A 6,636-nucleotide genomic window follows, 5' to 3' on the forward strand; every position below is an offset into this window, starting at 1 on the left:
TTAGCTCTGTTTTCTCCTCCACAGATGCTGCCAGACTTGCTGAGCTTTTCCAGCAACTTTGTTTCTGTTCCAAAGATTAACAACTTCCGCAGTTCTTTTGGTTTTTAATTAATCTTTGGAATTCTTTCATTTGTGTAGAGTTTCATATCAATTTTCAGGAAGTGAGAAAAGTGGTCTCTAATTGGTTGATTCGTCACTAGGCATGGGTTATCACAGGCATTCTTAATGATAAATGTCACCATAAAACCCCAAATAAACCCATCTGCGATTAGAATTTATACACTGCCTTCAAAATGTTTGATATTGAGAGATAGATAAAATGATATGGATAGATGGACAGATAAACAGACAAACAGATAGTTAGCCTACTGGGTCTTAAATGTCTTTGTAACATGATTAAGGTTATTCCAACCATGTTCAACTGGGAAATGTGTTACACCTTTTACCTAATACCTCACAATGATATGACTCAGTCAAGCATTTCAGTAACTCTATGATTGTGGGAACGCAAGTGAAATGGTGGCTTCCCCAAGAAGACTTTGGAGCTGAAGTGAGGGATAAATGAGTGGAAATGGAAGCCAGCAATCTAACAATTGTTGTCTTTGATTTTGGTGTGCTTCAGAATGTTTTACCTCTTAGCTTTCCAATTCCAAATGTTGCAGAGTGCTCATGGTCTGATTGGTCACTGTTACTGTGAGGCAGTTCTCTGAAGTCACACAGGTTTGTTTTACTTCCCATAGCCTATTAAACAGCCATTTGCACTTCACATAGCTGTAAAATGGAGACTTGTTTATCAGCCACTGAAATAAGACAAGTGGGAACTTTCATTATCTTGCTTTTGGCAGTCATGAGCAACATGAGGCTTGCTTCATACATGAGAAAGCAAGCGGCTATATTGAGCAATAAGTGAACAGGAGAGGGCTAATTATTTTGATGATGGGTTGATCATTTTGCTGGTCCACAGTGTGCCTTTCAAACATTCTGCTGAAGGATACATCCTGGCATGGCTGTCTAAATTTTTCTAATGTGTGGACAGATTTTTTGCTTTGAAACCTTTACAGTAGCAGAATGTATCTTTGCTTAAATACTGTATTAAACAGTTGATTAATAAATACAGATAATAAAATCTTCATCATGAGCCACACTTCCATGCAAGGTTAGACTACATCCAGATATAGTTGTAGGAGGGAGGTCACTTTAACTACTTTTGCTGGGTGCGTCTCTCATGGGAATAAAATAGCAAAATGTCAGAGTTACACACCATACAATATTGTTAATTTTTATTTCCTATGTAGGAGGGAGGAGATTGTTAGAGGTCTTTAATATTATGGAGGGTTTTTAATAAATGCTTCAGAATTAGAGGTTATCATTAGAAAAAGACATTAATAAATCCAATAGGGAGTTGAGGAGTAACCTCCCACCCACAGAGTTGAACTTGCCACGACAGGGAATAGTTGAGGGGATTAGTGTAAATGCATACAAGTGGTACATAAGCAAACACATGAGAAAAAGAGATATAGAAGCATCAAGAAAGGGTTTAATGAATGAGCCTCTGATGTAAGCTGTGATGTAACAGTGACCTCAGTAGTCATGTGATAGAAACTCCGCTGGAAGGTTTGGAACTGGAGAAACCCAGAACTGAGAGCTCTGTTGCCCTATTATATTGTTGTATTGACATTATTATAAAAACAACAATATAATAGGGCAACAGGATTATATTGTTCGTACTTTCTGAAGAAAGAACATGAGGGATGACCTGACCTTTAATGAACAGATGAACCCAGACTAAAACAAGAGGGGGCTGAGGGTGTAAGAGAGAGGAAGTTGGTTCGTATGGAGAATAAACACTGGTTCAGACCCAGTGAGCTGGGAATGGCCTGTTCCTGAGCTCTGGAATCCATGCAAAACCTTAACGGGTGACTCAAACAGGACAAAGTGTCAGGTTGAAGCATCACCAAGCAGGCGAAAGTAGAAGCACAGAGAAATTTGTGAACATGGAAGGTTATTGGAGTGTGGGAAGCTCTGCCACAGGGTTTGATTCAGATGGAGATTATTACATTTATATAGGTTAATTAGATAAATACCTGAATCAGAGAAAGGCATGCAGCTATGGGGAAAGAGCACAATAATGGTATTTAGTTTCGACTGCAGCAAAAAAAGACTGCCATTGTTTCACAGATAAGTTTGATAAAATAATTTGCTGATAAAATTCACCCCAAACTCTCCTGACACAAAGAGGAATTCATGGTACATTTAAGATCATTCTTTGATGTGACTGACACAACGGAGGAGAGGCTCTGCAAAGAGAGTTTTACATTATTTTGTTTTACGTTGTGTTGAAGGAGATATACTAGAACTAGCTGAACCTGCAAATTTCTTGTTTATTCGCTCCTCCGAGGAAAAAATTTTCTTAACTACCTCTGTGACAATTGGTGATAGTGAAGCATTTAAAATACATTTCAGGATTTAGTGGGGAAGCTCTAGGGTCTTGACATTTGAAGGACAAGGTGAAATCTTTAGCCTTCCAATAGTAGCGTCTCATTATGGTGTGTTTTGCCCGTGGGCTACTGTCTTTCTCTTGGCTGGGTCTAAAGAGGAGCTAGATAAAGGTCACACTTCAGTAATAGGCTTTCATAATCAACTTAAAGAAAGCACATTACAGGTTCCCTTCATTAGTGAATGCCCCAACGAGACAAAAATATCTTCAGGCAAACAGATTTACCTGACACATGCGTACAAACCCAAACAGATTTGTCCAAGGAAAAAAAATTGCTAAACCCAACACAATGTTGAGTAATCTGGGATTAAGTAGCTTAATGTTTATCAATACCCACCCAAATACTTGCAATACTGACACTGTGGTGAACTGGTTAGTTACACAGCAACCTTCCGAATACAGATCATTTTTACTGATAAGATTATAGGGGAATGAATCTTTCAGCACAGTCTGGAATGCTTCTGCGTGTCTCATAATGTTTAGCTACAGGCCACGGGAGAGTGGAAACAGTAAACTTTCACTAATCGGGTGTCAGAATTGCTTCAAAGCCACGATTGCTTTTATTAGTCCAAAGGATTTTAGACTCCTGTCCTGTGTTTGGCAAAGCAAAGTAACAAATCAACAGCCAAAGCATTTACTTTTCGTCTTCATTTTCTACTACCTTTTTTTATGTTACAGAGAGTTGTCAATGATGGTCGATCGCTTGGATACCAGTCCCATCACTAGCTTTGCTCTTTTGGGCCTGACTATGAGTCTCTCCTTTTCCCTCCCTGCCATTGGGAGTGTTTAGAGTTTTTACAGGTCGACAATTAACCTATTTCAACATGCTATACACACACACCAGTTTCTGGAATGGAACTCATAGAGTCATACACCATGGAAACAGATCCTTCAATCCAACCAGTCCATGCTGAACATAATCCCAAACTAAACTAGTCCTATTTGCCTGCATTTGGCCCATATCCCTCCAAACCTTTCCTATTCATGTACTTGTTTAAATGTCTTTTAAACATTGTAACTATACCTGCATCCACCACTTCCTCAGGAAGTTCATTCCACACACAAACCACTTGTGTCCTTTTAAAATTTTTCTCCTCTCGCCTTAAAAATATGCCCCCTAGTTTTGAAATCTCTCCACCCTAGGAGAAAGACACCTGCCATTCACCTTATTTATATCCCTCATGATTTTATAAACCTCTGTAAGGTCACCCCTCAACTTCCTAAGCTCCAGTGAAAAAATGTCCCAGCCTATCCAGCCTCTCCCTATAACTCAAACCCTCCATACCCGGCAACATCCTGGTAGATCTTTTCTTAACCCTGTGCAGTTTAATAATGTGATAACAAGGTGTAGAGCTGGATGAACACAGCAGGCCAAGCAGCATCAGAGGAGCGGGAAAGCTGACGTTTCGGGTCTAGACCCTTTTTCTAAAGAAGGTTCTAGACCCGAATCATCAGCCTTCCTGCTCCTCTGATGCTGCTTGGCCAGCTGCGTTCATCCAGCTCTACACCTTGTTATCTCAGATTCTCCAGCATCTGCAGTTCCTACTATCTCTGAACCAGTTTAATAATGTCCTTCCTATAACAGATTGACTAGAACTGCATGTGGTATTCCAGAAGAGGCCTCATCAATGTCCTGTACAAGCTCAACATAACTTCCCAACTCCTATACTCTATGGTATGAGCACTGAAGGCAAGTGTGCTAGATGCCTGCCTAACCTTCTGGCTCAGAGGTAGGGATGCTACCCTGTAGGGAGAGGTGGGGTCCGGGTTCATTAATGTGAAAAGCTACAGGTTTTATTGAACATAACTACAGACAGAGGGTGGCCCAGGACACCATCTCTTCTGGCTCCTTATAGACCCAGGCCCCTTGATCTGACATCACCACGTCAGCACTTCCATTGCAAAAGCTCAGCAGCTGCACGTATGCAAAAAGTGTGATTAACCCTTTACACTACACTACCCACTGCACCATCAAACTGCCTCCCCAAAAGCACCTACTGCAGCTACACAAAGTGGAGACTTGCACTCATGTAGCGCCTTTCACAGCCTTGATCAGCAAGTTCCGAAACGCTTTGTGGGCAATGAAAGGCTTTTGTAGCGTGGTCCTTGTTGTAATGTAAGGAATGCCTCAGCCATTTTGGGCACAGAAAGCTCCCACAAGCAGCGATGTTAATAATAATCAGACAGTCTGATGTTGTGATGTTGACTGAGAAATAAAATTATTGGCCAGGACCAGGGAGAACTCCCCTGATTGTCCCTGAAAGAATGCGACAGGATGCTGAGTTCTGAAGGGACTCCAGCTGTATAACACAGAATGCACAATGCATTCAGGTGTGCGTCTATGGGGAAATGGTGATCAATAGATCAGTCACGTGTCTGTAGGTGGAAGTCTTGCGAATGTGGGAGATGTGGCTCTCTGTGGTGATGAGCTTGTTTAGAATCATAGGATCCCTACAGTATGGAAGCAGGCCATTCAGCCCATCGAGCCTGCACTGCCCTACGAAAGAGCATCCCACCCAGACCCATCCCATCCTATCCCTGTCACCCTGAATTTCCCATGGCTAACCCACTTAGCCTGCACAACCCTGGATACTATGGACAACTTAGCATGGCTAATCCACCTAACCTTCATGTTTTTGGACTGTGGGAGGAAACTGGAGCACCCGAAGGAAACCCACGCAGACATAGGGAGAATGTGCAAACTGCACATAGACAGTCGCCCGAGGGTGGATTCAAACCTGGGTCCCTGGTGCTGTGAGGCAGCAGTGCAAACCACTGAGCCATCTCTTGGCAGGATCGCGGTGTACCTGAATCCCACTGCCCTCACAAGTCGTGGGTGGGAAAGCCTGTGAGTCATAGAGTCAAACAGCGTGGAAGCAGGCCCTTCAGCCCAACTCATCCATGCTGACCGGTTTCCCGAACTGAAAGGATCCCATTTGCCTGACTGCCCATTGGGTCCCTTCAGTGGCCAATTCAATGGGCACTTGAGAGACCCCACCCATCCCATCAGCAAAGGGATTTCTCCAGCTGTAGGTTGGTCTTTCGCCTTGCAGGGCAGGTAAAACCACTTGTTTGGCATTGTCACCTTTGGGGGATTGGGGCTTTGGTGCTGCCCATCCCTTGAGCACCAGCTCTCAGCACCTGATCAAGGGGCTGGACATCATCAAGGGGAGAGGGTGAGCTTTGGAAGCCAAGTGCCCACATCCAAAACCTTGCTTCCAGTCCCCTGCAAACACTGACCCCCTATCCCCCATGACCTGCACCCCCCACCCCGTGAAAACATCACCCTCCCTCCCTCGCTCCTACAGGCAATTTACTTACCTGGGACTCCTTCAAGCATTCAGCTCAACTATGAAAGAGCATCAAAAGACCATAAGACATTGGAATAGGAGTAGGTCTTTCAGCTCCTCAAGACTGTCCTGCAATTCAATAGGATCGTGGCTGATCCGACATTCCTCACTCCCACTTTCCTGCCCTTTCCCCATGAGCTTGATTCGCCTACTGATCAAGAAACATGTAAACTTAACAAAACATTTAAATTTAATCATCCACAATGACATTCAGCTTCACTTTGCAACTCGAGAAACACAATACCTTGGATACTGTAAACTCGTTTCTATGGCTTGGCAAATCTTCAATGTTTTTTTTTGAATGGGGTTTCGATGGGATGCAGAAATGCCAGAGAAGGTATAAAGACAATTTACAGAGAGCAAAGCCCAGAATGAGTTATTGGGCAAGGTTGAGTTTTCTCTTTCGAAAGAAAGAGTAACTTAGAGGGAGGTCTTTAAAATTTGGAAGGGGTTAGATAGGTGTTGGTGTTGTTGTGAAGATGTAAAATACAGACTATTAATATTTACATCTCAATGATGAATTTAAAAAATATCAGCCTTTTGTTTGAGAGAGAGAAACACAATATTAAATGAGTTGGGGTGCTTTAAAAATAGCCACAACAGTCATCTCACCTGAAAGCAGCCAAACTTAACAGAAAGTTAAAACAAACATTTTCACCAAAGCCTCAAAATTGGCATCAGAATGTATAACTCCACTTAAGAAATATAATGTTTCATCAATTCCTACTCCCTGTGTGTTGTTTTGTTTGCTTGCTTTACTTTTATGTGTGTGTGTGTGTGTGTGTGTGT

This window comes from Rhincodon typus, unplaced genomic scaffold (genome assembly GCF_021869965.1).
Source record: "Rhincodon typus isolate 14 unplaced genomic scaffold, sRhiTyp1.1 hic_rhity00000092, whole genome shotgun sequence".
In the NCBI taxonomy this organism is placed as follows: domain Eukaryota; kingdom Metazoa; phylum Chordata; class Chondrichthyes; order Orectolobiformes; family Rhincodontidae; genus Rhincodon; species Rhincodon typus.